This window comes from Ammospiza nelsoni, chromosome 4 (genome assembly GCF_027579445.1).
Source record: "Ammospiza nelsoni isolate bAmmNel1 chromosome 4, bAmmNel1.pri, whole genome shotgun sequence".
NCBI classification, from domain to species: domain Eukaryota; kingdom Metazoa; phylum Chordata; class Aves; order Passeriformes; family Passerellidae; genus Ammospiza; species Ammospiza nelsoni.
In genome coordinates this window covers 60278812-60293640 of record NC_080636.1, presented here as the reverse complement: position 1 = coordinate 60293640, position 14829 = coordinate 60278812, and the positions used below count along the sequence as shown (strand labels likewise).

The 14829-nt window shown below is 39.9% G+C and overlaps 1 protein-coding gene across 2 annotated transcripts in view; it reads right to left on the bottom strand.

Annotated features, from left to right (window-relative positions):
- Positions 1-14829, bottom strand: part of GRID2 (glutamate ionotropic receptor delta type subunit 2) — a 677499-nt gene that overhangs the window by 67731 nt on the left and 594939 nt on the right. The gene's annotated exons all lie outside the window — the stretch shown is intronic.

The window sequence follows — 14829 nt, the reverse complement described above, 5'->3', positions numbered from 1 at the left end:
TATCCTGGATGATTCCACCAAAAGCCCATTGAGTTATAAGAGCAAAACATTTAAAGCCATTACACTGTTGCATATGCACATATTTTATGCCAAGAGTGAAGAGGGATATGGATAGTATTTCTTGTTACAGCTAACCCACTCATGCACAGTAAGTTGAATAATGTATTTGTGTACAACTCTGGCATTCTAAAAGCACATTTCTAGGTCTAGCAAATGCTAAATTTCAAAAAAAAAAATTGTAAGTAAACAGCAACCAATTGCTGTAATTTATCATACTTGTTTTCTTGGATAATATCTTTTCTGTATTTTGAATTCCTCTATAAAAGAAATACAAAGGATCCTCATGAACAAAAAAAAAAAAAAAACCAAAACCCACAATAGATTGCAGGTTAAAAAGAAATGGCTGTTATTTTTCCTGCAGACCTCTTTTAAATATTTCATTGTACATAAAATGTGTTAACTGTTATAAAAACAATGAACTCCTAAGGCCAGGGAATATTCAGTTTAAACTGATTAAAATGATACTAATTTTCTAGAAGAAAATCTGAAAGTTATTGGATAGTGCTGCTGAAGCCCATTTTCTGAGCACCCTGTGCCTACACTCCTGAGACAGTGGTGGTGCTGTTTCCACTCCTTTCCATCATCAGTCAGGTGCCAGCTGCTGAACACCTCTCCCTGCCTAGGAAGTTGCCAGCTGCAATATTTGCTGTATTTCAGCCAAAAACAGAAGCAGTCTCCTCTGCAGCATAGCAGCAGTGGCTCCAGCTCTGACCTAAACCCAATCAAGGACACTGATTAATTACCTGCTCCCTACAAGAATTTGAGGGTCCTGTTCTCCAGAATGGGCCATTCCACTGCAGTGACTACAAAGATGAAAAAGCACCATCCTGTGCTGCTAGCTAGACCTGTGCCCATCAGTCTGGAGCGGAGACTTTGGCATGTATAAATACAAAAATCACATTTTTGATACACTCTTGCCATGTTCAGCGAGTGTGCAGCATCCACAGCCTGCAGAGGGCTGCGCTCCTCTCTACGGAACAGCTTTGCAAGGCTGCTGTTACACAAGGAATGAAGGAGAGGAGAGAAGATTGAATGAACATTTGCAAGTAGATGAGCGAGAGCTGGTGTAGGTAATGTGGATATTGTACTCCAAAGTGGGGAAAGGAAAGGATGAATTCTGAGGCAGAAGCCTAAATCTAGATTTTCACATTGTCAGGTGTTGGCAAACAGCTTGATAGCATTCACAAGAGAGGGTGTTTTTTCAGCAGAAGGGGGAAACACTTTCCATAATCCTCTTGCAATAGACCAATGAAGTTGTTGTTTATCAGGCTGCAGCAGAAGTCAGATCTGCCTTGAGAGAAATTCTTATTTGCTACTTTGTTTTCCTCAGGGGACCAAGGTTTCAAGTCTTGGTTTTGTTTACAAAGGGCACAAATCTGGCTGACTTCTATCTGGATCCCAATAACATAAAACCTTACATTTCAGCTTTGTTGAATAGACCCCACTGATTTACGAAAGTAAATCTTTGCATACATCCAAAGTACAATTTCAGCAATTCTTGCCCCACACTCTTGCAGGACAGCATGCATGGCTGATCTGCATGGCTTAAGAGTGAAATGCAGTCATGCAGTCAGGGAATCTGACTGACAGCTCTCTGCACTGCAAGACAGGAGCTGAACTCCCATAGTAGCATTACAGCACAGAATAAAAATTCATATATATATCTGTATACATATAAAACTCTATTCAGTCATCAAGGCAACCAGCTATTACTACTGCTACTACTACTACTACCACCACCTTTAATATATAATTTTGCAGATACTATAGAAAGTTATTTAAATTCAAGGGCCTGTATTTGTAAAACATTGAAATGTATTCTTTGTACTTATTCAAACAGAGAAGTGTGGAATAGTTTCTTAGAGCATCATTGAGCCCAGGTGCAAACAGCACCAGGAAAATGAAACACCTGGAAGCTTAGGGGAAGAAAGAAGAGGTTAGAAATCCCAGCCTCACCTCCTCTTCAGTGTGAAGTTTATCTTTCACTACAGTGCCATATCAGCTTGAATAGCATATCTATTTGTTACACATAAAACTTAATCAGAAAAAGGATTAATTCCTCATATGCAACCTGCCATCAATTTCTTGATAAAAACCTCATGATTACATGTTCACTTGTTCCACTGGGCAGATCTTTTAATTGACCCTGAATAAGAATTACTCAGGTATGAGAGCTCTGTAACGAGGGAGCACCACAGTGTCAGAACTTTCCCAGTGCTCAGCACCTTCACATTTTGTCATTGCAATTAAAGGTATCTTGTAAGTCAACAAGAAAGAAAATAACAAGTGGACTTAAACAGTGGAGGCCAATCTAAGGCACATTTCTGAGGGTGGTGGGAGAACAGAGGCAGCTGCTTCTTCAGGTAACCACAGCAAAGCACTAAAAACCAGCAGATCATGCTGATCACTGACACACAGCTAAACCACAGGTTTGCTACAGCAAACATTCATTTTGGATAGAAGAGACACAAGAGAAAAAATAAATCTCAGCAAAGCAGGCCTTTGAAAGGTAAGGAAGCAATATATTTTTTTATTATGCCAGCTTTTCATCTGTTTTTGACAACTAAGTGCTGCAGACAGCAATGCATACTATTTTAAGGGTATCAGTAGTGAAGGTCATATACAAAAATTATATGAAAGCACTTCAGAAAATGAGATCTGTGGCAACCAAATGGGAGTCTCAATAATGGGGCAAATTTAAACCAAATGTTGCTGAAGTGATTCCCCTCTTCTTATAATATTTTTGTGGCAGTTAATTCCCAATAAAAGAACTTTTAAGGAAACGTACATGGGTCAATACTCTTCATTGGGGTAAGAAAAATAATTTGTGGATTAAAGTACCATGAAGAAGTTAAATAGAGGTGAATACAGAAAAGCAGCATCCCTCTTTATATTAAATCAATCCAGTATGATGCTCACTGAAGGGTTCTTGCTTCCCTTCTTTAGAATAGAATCCTAACTGCAATTCTTGGGCAGATTCATTTTTCAAAGACATGCTTACTGAATACCAAGTGCAAGGAGAGAAAAATCATTAAAAGTCAAAAAACTACTCATCAAAACCATTCATCAGTTGAAAAAGAACTTTAACCACAAGAAAAATCTTTGCAAAACTACCAGTGATACTGAAAAATTCTACAGTAAAAGCTCATTTGAAATGAAATACTTTCATTTTTGAAACTTATTTTAAAGAAACTGACTTATCTTCCAGTTTTTCATATTCCTCATACACGAGCCCTGACCACTTTTCTACTGGTAATAGGATTCAAGATGTCCCACTACTCACACAAAAGAATTAGTTAAATTCTTTAGAACCATTCTATTCTTCCCTTTTTGATAAGCGTCTCCTGCCCAGATATGGAAGGAGCCAGCTTGGTCCAGACACAGAATCTTGAAGCTTCAAAAGAAAAGCTGCACAGCCCTTCTTTTCCCCTCATTCTGCTAAGCAGTTTTGCATGCTTCCCCTCATTCTGCTAAGCTGCAGGACACAGACAGCACTGACTGCTGGCACCTGCACAAGCTTGGGCTGGAGCATGTAGGAACTGATTTGCATCATGAAGCCCAGTGCTTTCACATCATTTTGCTTGCAAACAGGCTTTGGCTGCCTCAAAAGCCTCCTCTTCCTCTGGAAAACCTGCATGAAACCACTTCTCTTCTCTAGCAGTGAATCTTCTCTCCAAGTACAGCAGCATGGAAAAAAAGGAAACTGAGATTTGTCCCCACCCCTTTAGGTTTGTACCTTTCAACAACACCTGGCACTCCCTTTCTGTGAGAGCTCAATAAAGGCTGCCAGAGGGTCTCTAAGCATTTCTTTTGCAAGGCTGCAAGTTCAGGCTGCAGCACAGACTGGTTTTTAATGCCAGCACACCCTCCCTTGTGACTGGCTTGCCAGGTCCTTGGACACCCACTGCTGAATGCATTTTGATTCTTGCAAGAAGGTGCTTTGAACCCACAGGAAAGGAGAACATTACAGATTTGAGCTATGAAGGTTTTATCTCTGTTTTGCAGTTTTGGACCCATGGAAGACATCAGGAGCTGTGGCAGGGGGAAGAAGCCCAGTGCAGTCACATTTTTTACTCAGTTCAGGCTGTCTTCTTGCTGTCACCATGCAGACAACTGAGAAGATGACACAACAGAACAACTTGTCACGTAAAGTCCCTGTAAGTTTTGAAGCTAGCTCCTGTCCCTGCTGCCCTGCCTGCAGTCACAAACTAGCAAGTCAAACCCCTTAGACAAAACAGAGAATACAAATAATGCTGCTGGAGTCACTCACAGGGCACAGCCAGGGCTGCCAGGCAGAGCAAGGCCAGACAAAGGAGCAGGCACCCAAGCTCTGTATGTGCAAAGGTAAATAAAGATGTAAACAGTACACAGAAGGAGTTTCAAGTTCAGACAGCACCCAAAATAGTGAAACAGCTCCTAAACATTGTCCACAGCCATCCAGGGATTTACTGTTTACTGCTCCTGTAATTTCAGGAGACTGCTGGGCTTTTTCATCTTTACACAGTGAAATACTCACAGCCTTGACCTTCAAACATGCAGAGCAGTTCATCTCTGGCCACAAGAATTTCCGCTTATCCAGGGCTGTAACATTCATTTGGCACACCTTTGTAAATAACAAGTGCAGTGCAACTCACACACTTCCCTTATATTTGCTTCCAATTCATCCTGACCTGCCCACACCATAGCTCAGGTGCCAGAAATCAGTTACAGATGACAGCACTGAGAAACAGCTGCCAAACATTATCTGAAAAGAAATAAATTACTGAAAAACAATCACCTGAGCTCGAGGAGTCAGAACCAGTATTTTTCATGAATGATTTTTAATCCTTTCTTTCTCCTGGAACAGGAGTCAACAGAAATTCCTACGTGGGACTATTGAAATTCAGAGATGTAATTTTAAACACAGAACTTTTAATTGCTGAAAGTGATAGATTGAGCTGGACAGAAATTAGTTATCTTCCTGCACAAGGAATTTCAAGATTTTGAATTAAGGAAAAACATCACAAATTTTTGTACTAAAAACAGTAAAAAAAATCCAAACTGGAGAATATTTTATTCCAAAAAGTGGACTTCAATTGGAATTACTTTCCCTGCAATGGATTAACATTTCAAAATGAAAAAAAAATCCATGTTGATAAAAGAGATTATAATTGAATATTATAATATCCTATAATGACATGTTGACAATTTTAGTGCTTTTGAAACTACACAGTATTTTATAAAATACCTTCTTCCTTACAGTTTCAGTTTCAATTATGATTATATTCCAGTGAATAAATCCCTAATGACAATTCACTCTGGTTTACTTGAGCCATGATTTTAGCCATCTTATAAAAATCTAAATATGTATCAATAGAAACAATAAGCAATTGTGTTTCCTGCTCCATTCTTGACTTCCTCCAAGTATAATAAATCATGGAAATTTATGTCTCTTTATGTGTCGCCTAAGCCTGTCAGATTCAAACTTGGACAAAATATGCTGAGAAATCTCACTGTATCATAAACCAGGATAGTTCTTTGGTAAACACACATTACAATTAGTCACTCAGTCTTACTTATTTTTTTAATTTGAATTTGATCTGTATACCCCCTGTCACTGGGTATACAAATAGAGTACAATCAGGTTAAAATCAACTACTTGTCCTAGTCCTACAACATTAATAAAAAGGCAGCCAAGGTATTTTTGAAATGAGTGATGAGAAAAGTAGAGTTAAAGTACTTATGAAGGAGAAGAAAATTTCATAATGAACATACAAGGTAATCAGAACTTATTTGCCATTTTAAAATGAAGGAGCATTTCAGCTAGAATCAGGAACATCAACTGAGATTTTCTTAGTTGAACAATGCACTTGCAAATCAGGAATTTGTGCATGCAGTGTGGACAGCTAAGTGCCCAACCAATCATGTACACCAGTAAAGATCTTACTTGAGTGAATGAAATAATTTCATTAGTTAGCGCCAAACTATGGGAAAGGAAATTGAAAACCACATGCAATAGCATCATAATAAAATCATAGACTCAATATTTTAGCACTTCATCCAATGTGTAGCTGCTATCACCCAGCATCTGTGAAGGGACGGCTTGAAAAAGGCCACCACCTTGTTAGGAAATGTATTCTCATCAGTGTTGTCTTATTTATTTCACTAAAAAACAAGTTGGACTATGTCTAAAGAATGAATGTCTACACAGCTGTTGCTTGCTAGCTACATTTACATCACAACCTAACTTAAAAACAACTTCTCTTACAGGACTCTCTGATGAGAAGGACATTGTGTTGGACACATGTATACTAAATGCAGGGAAGAACTGCAGCTTTTCTCTGGCTCTCAAAAAATTAGGTACTGCATTGCACAGGAACACATGAGCTGCCAGCACAGCAGCAAGGGTGGAGAAAGGCCTTTACTGACTGCCAAAGCAGAAAAATAATAATTTACTTGCCCAGTTCTATATTATTGTCACATTCCTTGTTCCTTCAGCATGGATTTTTAAATGGAAAACGATGACACAAATTTTCTCTTCACTTGTTAAAGGGTACAAAAAGATGCTACACAGCTTCTGACACACTGGTGCTAAGTGCCTGACCAAGTTTTCAGGGAAAGCAGCTGCATGCCTGCATCTGTACAAACAGCCTTGCAGCTGTGCAGTGCTCTGGGGGCAGATACAGCTCCTTTCTGTGTGCAGCTCTATAAAATCATCATCAGACACAAAGGTAAAATACAATTCCTACATCTATGTCAAGTCCAATACAGTATCATTAAATTTTAGGAAAAACTTTAACTCACAACATGTATATAACAAAGCAGAGTAAATAAAATGCCAGAAAAGTATATTTCCTTTATCTTACGGATTACATATCTCTGAAGAACATATTATATTAGAGCTGAAGAAGGTAAAATTACCATAATATTTTCTCTTGTCTCTTTTGAAATTTCTTTTGAGTTGCACTTATTCCTTTTTGTCATATTTCAAATTATTTAGAGCTGAATAATGCAAGTACAATGGGAATTTGAGGCCCAATACAGGCATCTACATTTGGCAGCTGGTGATTAACTAATAATCAGATCAATGGGCTTATTCTGTCCCTGCATGGGGCACACACTAGAGTTTAGGTCTGGCAATGCATGAGCTGAATGAATGACATAAATCACAGATTGTAAAAATATTACAACAGCATAATAAAAAAAAAAAAAGAAATCTACCAGTTGAGAATAATGTGATAAAGGTGAGATCAAAACTGCAGTTAAAAAATTTACATGAGACTTGTCATCTCCTCTTAGCTTAAAATATTTATGGAATAGTAATAACTAAAATAAAGGGAAGATGGGCAATATAAGTGCTGAAAGGATACAATTTGATACAATTTGATGCAGTATAGTCTTAAAGTGCGCCACGGGAAACTCTATGGGGACTGAAGAAACTCCACCAGGCCTTGGACTAGTACCAGAAAGAAATTCAAAACAAACCTTCTGCAAGCTTTGTTATTTGGTTGTAATTTGTCTTCATTCAGCCAGGAGTGGATCTGGATGTGATATAAGGTTATGTTTAATAATTCTCGCTGTCAGGAGATTTCCCCTTTGCAACTCTGTTCACAAGGTTTGCAGCAGCCAAGCCAGTTTGCAATTGGTGGATGGAAATACAAATTGGGCTGAGGTCTACCAATGACTGTTTCCAATGGATGCCAAATTTGAGCTAAAGATTTTTCATGTTGGATGTAGGGAGAAATTAACTTTGAAGAAATGAGAAAGGGTATGGCAGGAAGACAGAGAAAACCTTTGGTGGGATGTTGGAGGAAGATGGAGAAGCCGCTGATTAAAGGCTAAATTGGGCAATTCAAGACCTTATAAAGCAGGAGACTAGTTTGGGGAGAGAAAGGTACAGCAAGAAGCGTAGCAAAATCCATCAGATAAAAAAAAATTATATGATTTTTAGCTACATGCTTGGCAGGTATTTTCACTCCACTAAATTTAAATTTTTCAAAATCACTATAGTGTCTAAAAAGGTGGGGAGACTCTCAAAACCATACATGAGAGGATGTCTTCAGAAGTACAATTCTCTAACTCAAGACTGCTATTGGCATGTATACAAACACAAAATAATATCCTGAATATTTTCTACAACTGTTATAATTCACAGAAATATGCTATATGTCATTATATTAGCCAGAATTTTGGTATGAGCTCTTTTGAATTACTTCTGGGTTTGCCTAGTTCGATTCTTTTTTGAAATCTCACATTTTTCCCCTGTATTTGCTGTGTTCCATCTGCTGCTCACTTTGTTAGATCTGAAACGATTTAATAATCACTCTAATCAAGAATAAGATACTGTTTAAAGAAAACCAGTTCCTTCATTTAGCTTTCAGCACAGCCATAGCACAATCAAAGATGTTCAGTTCAATAATAGCATAGTCTGAAGGACTGGAAGCACTTTGCAAACATTCATTAACCAATGCTCACATTTTCCTTTTGTGAGGAAACATTCCTGCTTTTGCTGTTTACACCTGCCAGATGTGCACCTACACTGTTGTGTGCTGCCTCCTGACTATGCTGTGAAATGCAACATTTGGAGTCCAAGAGATTCATACAACAACTTGAGTGTAAAGACATGACTTGGGAAAAATGTTAGCACTTGAGGCCAAATTTTTGATCCTTTAGATAGTGCTGCTGATGGCCACCTAATATTTTTCATGTCAAATTGTGCTTTTGAGCATGCACTGGCTGTGAGCCTCCCCTCTTTGAAGGATGAGCAGACTGGTGTCCCTCTATTGTACCAATTCTCAGTGAAAACCCATGAATGAGGTGACAGAGTATTGTTCCCAGCCCAGCAGCTCTCAAGTGCATACTTTAATGTCACATAAAACATGACTGTGCTCAGAACTCCTGCCAGGTGTGAAACAAAATGTAAAAGTTTTCAAACTTGTCTTTGTCACATTTTTCTGACCACATGCAGTTTAGAAAGCAAGGCCATGCCATTTCTCCATGCTGCAGGACACAAAGTGTTGTTTTCAGTGTCTTCCAGAGATAACAAATTCAGACCTTTTTTGGACCAAGTTATGTTGCGGTATCTTAGATCAATCACAAGACATGTCTTGGCCATCAATATCTTATAAAACAGAGTATTAAAGAACTGCATCCAGGACTGAATGGAAGACTGAAGAGAAATTTAGAGGTTCCTTGGGAATTTGTGTTAGAGAGAGTCAGGAACAAGAGTCACTAAAGGGAAGGGGCCATGCCCTAGATTTGTTTACTTACAGGGTGAGAATTGCTAGAAAAGTGTTTATCTTTGTTTTGACTGGGATGGTTAATTTTCTTTATAGCAGCTAGTATGGGCTGTGTTTTGGATTTCTGCTGCAAGCAGTGCCAATAGCACAGGGATATTTTCATTACAGCTGAGCAGAGCTTGCACAGTGTCAAGGCCTTTCCTGCCCCTCCCAGCACCCCACCATGAGGGGGCTGGGGGTGTATGAGGAGCTGGGAGGGGGCACAGCTGGAACAGCTGGCCCAAGGACATCCCACCCCATGTGACATCATGCTGGGCATGTGGAGCCAGGGGAAGAAGGGGGAACATTCAGAGGGATGGTGTTGGCCTTCCCAAGTGCCTGTTACACGTGGGCCCTGCTTTCCTGGGGACGGCTGAACTCCTGCCTGCCGGTGGGAAGCGGGGAACGGACTCCGTGTTTTGCTTTGATGGCTTTTGTGGCTTTCTCTTTACTTATTAAACTGTCTTTATCTCAAGACATGGGTTTTCTCACTTTTACTCTGCTGATTCTCTTCCCTCGTCCTGAAATGAGGGGAAGAGACAGAGTGGCTGTGCGGGGCTGTGATGCCAGCTGGGGTTAAACCATGGCTGCATTACAATGAAATCCTGCTCTGAGGTCAGAGAGGTAGAACAACACAATCTTCCACCCTTTGATTGATGCTATGACCAGAACCCTTACAGACTTTTATAATACAGCTGATATCTGCTGGGTTTTTCATTACAGATGCATTGTGTTTTCCACCCATCTCGATACAGCCCCTGGGATTGATATCTCTCCCTCTCTTACATTCAGTAGGGAATGGGGTCTGTTTTATTTCATTAAATAGCCCTTCTGCAAACAGCCATAAACACCAATCAGCCCCCATGCAGCAGGAAAGCTTTAGAGCTGGGAAGAGTAAACAATTCTCTCCTGCCATTGTAATTCAGGAAGGGAGTTGTGCAGCCTATCTAGAGCAGTTATTTCATGCAAAAGAATAGAAGAATGATATGTGATTACAGCCTAGTTAAAATGCTTCTTAAAATACTCCACATGGCACTTTAATGCTCTCCTCCCATAGCTTGGCTCTTGAAAAGAAACTCAATTTATTGTAGTCACAATTTCATACTGGACAACTCTGCCACCTAATTCAACTGCAAGGAGACATAAACTGCTTGATGGCAATTTAACTAAAGAGAATAAAAGGTGGAAGAACCACAATTATAACTACTCCTCAGCCTTAGGAAACATTCTGCTTATTTAACAGAAGAACTTTAGCTTTAAATTTATAGTTTACACACTTCAGGAAAGCCCACTTGCCTACCTGGCAATAAGGATGGGAAAGCAAAGCGCCTCCAGGAGCCTCTGCTCACATGGTGACACCAGACCATGGTGCACGAGGTGCAGCCTGACAACTTGTGCAGAGGGGACTTATCTGCTTACCAGAATTATCCTTTAAAGAAATAACCCCCTAAACATCCCAACCTCAGGGTTTTGTTGGCATGAGCATGGTTTAATCCCACAAAAGTTAATCATGGGTTCTGGCATGCCTCTGAGGAATTGCTTTTGTATGTCAATTGCCCAGGATGACCACCTGATCTGCTTCAAACTGGTCCCCTTTCTCCTCTCTCCCTCCTTAAACACAACATAATTTTCTTTTTCCTTCTAACACTGTGAATAAATGAATAAGTTGAATTGATTGAAATAAATCAATAAAATGATATATTCCAAGAGAATGCAGTTTTACCAGAATATTTCCCACTATATATATTGAAATGACTGTCAAAAAGCAGCCAGCAGCAAAAGTCTGCTCAGTCTCCTGTCTCCCAGACCAGACCTGTTTTCAGGTTAGATATTAGAGATCTCTCTGGCTGTAAATCTTCTATGTGCAGTCAAATGCACACAGGTATTTAGAAGCACAGACCTGGAGTTTTTAAAACAACCACCATTTTGTGGATGCAGAGGGTTCCTCCTTTGCATTTGAAAAATTACACTTTGTTGGGTTTTATTTCTCTCCATGGTATCTTAAACTCTCCTGGTTTGAGACTAGGATGACTTTAAGGGTAATCATCTCTTTTAATTATATATTCTGATATCTTAGAGGCTTGATACTTAAACACTTTAGAGACTAGAAAGGTTGCTTTTCCCAAGTGTTCTGATAGTGCTTTTTAGTTTGCAATTTAATTTTCCTGTGCCATTCTTATTACTTCACTAGCATGTCATTGCTTACCAATATGTGTATTAATGTATTGACTATTCATGGATGATATTGAAAAAATTTGCTGTTGGAGCAGATGCAGGCTGTCCTCATCTATCCACTTTTTTCTTTTCTCTGACTTCCAGCTGTAACAGTTTGAGAAGGAAAAATCCTGAATCATTTCACAAGGCACTATTAAGTGTCTTACAGTGGATCTACTCACTGCAATTGCATTTGCTGGTCTCTGCAGCAGATATTTTGTTTGTTTACTAACAAGGTGTTGAACACAAATTAGCTAAAGCTATCAAAACTGTTTGATGAGTGATGGTATAGCAGCTCCAAAAACATGAGACAAGATCCCCCTGTTACCTCTTATGCTTCTCTCATGATTTTAGACTTGCAGCCTCACAAAGTCATGCTTTAAGGCTGGAACATAGGGGATGTATAAAATGCACTCTCTCATTATTTCTATTCATCTCTCCTTTCTGTTGCACATATCTTTTAAACGACCTGACATTTGATCCCATCTTTTGCATTTGTTAATGCATCACAGAATATTTGGGTGTTATTAAAATATGCTAATACACAAAAATGATAGCCAGAAACATTTAAGCAAGAAAGAGAATACACCACCAAGTTCTGTGCCTGGAGCAAGAGTGTGCTCTCCTGCCTCCATCTATTGATCATGAGACAGAGCCTGCATTTCCCCTCTCTGTGTGTGATACATCCCCAGAGCAGCCCACCATGCCAGGAGCCTGCAACTGGGCTTCAAAGTGGCAGCTGGAGTTTGGGAATGCTCCATCTGACTGCAAATGGAAATTGTTGCACAGATCAATGGTGAAAAATTGTAAGCTGATGGAGATAACTAAGGGGATGTGTAACAGTGTGGAGAGGTGAAAGGTGGAAAGAAGAAAGAAATTAGAGGTCTGGGGAAAAGTTGGAGCTGCTGTTATCCAAACAAAAGGGACAGGGGGTCAAAAAGCAGACAAATGAAAAAGTAAGAGGGAGGAAACCAAGTGAAGTGAGAATTCAGAAGGAAAAGAAAAAGCAGAGCTTGCTGGAGCTGTGTAAGAGTCTGTGCAGTCCCCAGACACTCTTGGGAGGGTGGTGTTATTAATCTTCATCAACCTAGAAATGTTACAGAACCTCTGCAGGAAAAGCACTAAGTTAATGGAGATAAAATGGAGAAATAAGAGCTCACAGGACCAGAATAACAGATGCCTGAAAACTTGTGTGTCCCCTGTAGCCAAACAAGAATGCTCCAAATACCAAACTACTCTTTGTCAGGAATCTTCTTTGTCAGGACAACAAGAATGCAAAATAATGTAGCAATTTTTGACAGAAATATGGACCAAATTCAAATCTTTTGTCACCCTCCCATAGGAAAGTATCTGCAAGAAGTAACCTGAAGAAGTAAATAAATAACTTCAAGTTTTTTTTTTTTTGTTCATCCCAAGCTGTGCTTCCCTACAGATTGCACAGCCACGACCCATATCTGATGTGACCAGACTAGGAAAACATGCCTGGCAGTTTGCAGCTTCCATCAGGAGTCCCTCTGGTTTAATAAAAAGCAATGAACATGCTACTCAAAAATCCAAAGAAGGGAATATCCCCCCACAAGCTGCTGACACAGGAGGAGGTTCACTGCACTGAGTCACCTCAGCACAGCTTGCTCATCCCTCATCATACAGTTTTTGGTCATTTAAAGCTGTTGGTCACAACCTTTTTTGTGAGGCAATGCCACAGACTGAAGAGCCTGGGAAGGCAGCATATTAAATTCTAGCAACAGCATTAGAGGTAGATTTATGGCTTGGAAAAAGTTACAAACCTTTATTATCTAGCAGAAGTTTGCTTGCATTGCTTTTTCATTTTATATATATCCAGCATATTTTCGCTGTAAGATGCCACACCAAAACCAACATCACTCCATCAGCAGGGCCCAAATGAGCACTGAAACCTTACTGAACTGACCCCTCAGTATCTTTCTGCCCCAAAGAATCTGCATCTCCCAAACCCTTCCTGGCCCCTGCAGCAGCTAAACTTTGGTTTTAATTGAGAGAGCAACATGCAGCAGAACTTCCATTTTGCTACAAATATATCTGTGAAGACATTTCCAGTCTTGTACCCTTTAATAAATCCTGTGTGTTACTCAGGAGAGGGTGTGTAACAGCACCCAGGAGGGCTGTTTCTCTTTCAGACCTCTCCCGTGCTAATGCATAATAAATGCACTCATCACCTACTAAATACTCACAAACCTTTTCTTTTACAAAATATGACAACAGCATTGCTCTGTTAGATGTAAATATGCCCAAACTCATTTGTAGAGGTGGGTTCAGCACCCTTTTCTGTTTAAACCATCCTTTCTAACAGATGCCTCCCTAACAGAGTGTGACCAGCTCAGAAAAATTAGGCAACAAATAATACTAGGAAAAAAATTCCTGTGAGCATTATCCTGACATGCTCATGCTCAGCTTTTACAACCACTGACTGAAAATGCACCCTTTTTCTTAAATTATTTCCCAATTGTCACCTTTCTTACTCCCTGATACCTTCCAAATTTTTTGATCCCATAAAAATCTCAGCTTCAGGACAGAACTCAGAATTTCTACAATTAATCACCTGCCAGTGCAAATGAAAGCAGCATTCATACTGCTTAGTTATTCAGCAATGAAAGTCTGCCATATATAATGCTTGGGATTATGCTATTCAGATGTGGTGGGGCCACGGAAACAAATGGGGATACATTCCAGTCTGGCAGCAATTCCCAAAGTGCTCAGCACCAAAAAAAGATACAAAGTCCTCACACAGGAAGCCACAAGTGTTCCCACCTTGCCTACTTATCAGACACATCCAAAGTTCTCCAGAAATAACAAAAAAACACAACCAACAAACAAACAACAAAACCAAAAAACCCCAAAGTGCTATTTCTTATTTCAGCATCTGGAGACTGGGGGCTATTTCACACACAATTAGTTCTACTAACACATAAAAAATTCCACTTTTTGCACGTTCTTGAGGGCTATTTTAGACCCAATGGCTGACAGTGCACCCTGGCCTGATAGTGGCAGCTGCCCCTACACTCCTACAGAGCTGTGCTCTTGCAATCAGGATGCACTCTGGATGTTTTGCTCAAGGGTCCACCTTAATTAGTCCAGTTCCACATCAGAAAAACACCAGGTGAAATCTCCACTCACAGAGGAATCAGTTTTCCTCTCTGTACTGTTTTGCCCTATGAAAAGATGTCTGCAGGGTTAGGCGCAGGCCAAGGTGTGGAGCACTGAGCTCTGCATTTGGCCATCAGGATGAAGGATGGGGCTCACTCCCCCATCCCATGCTCAA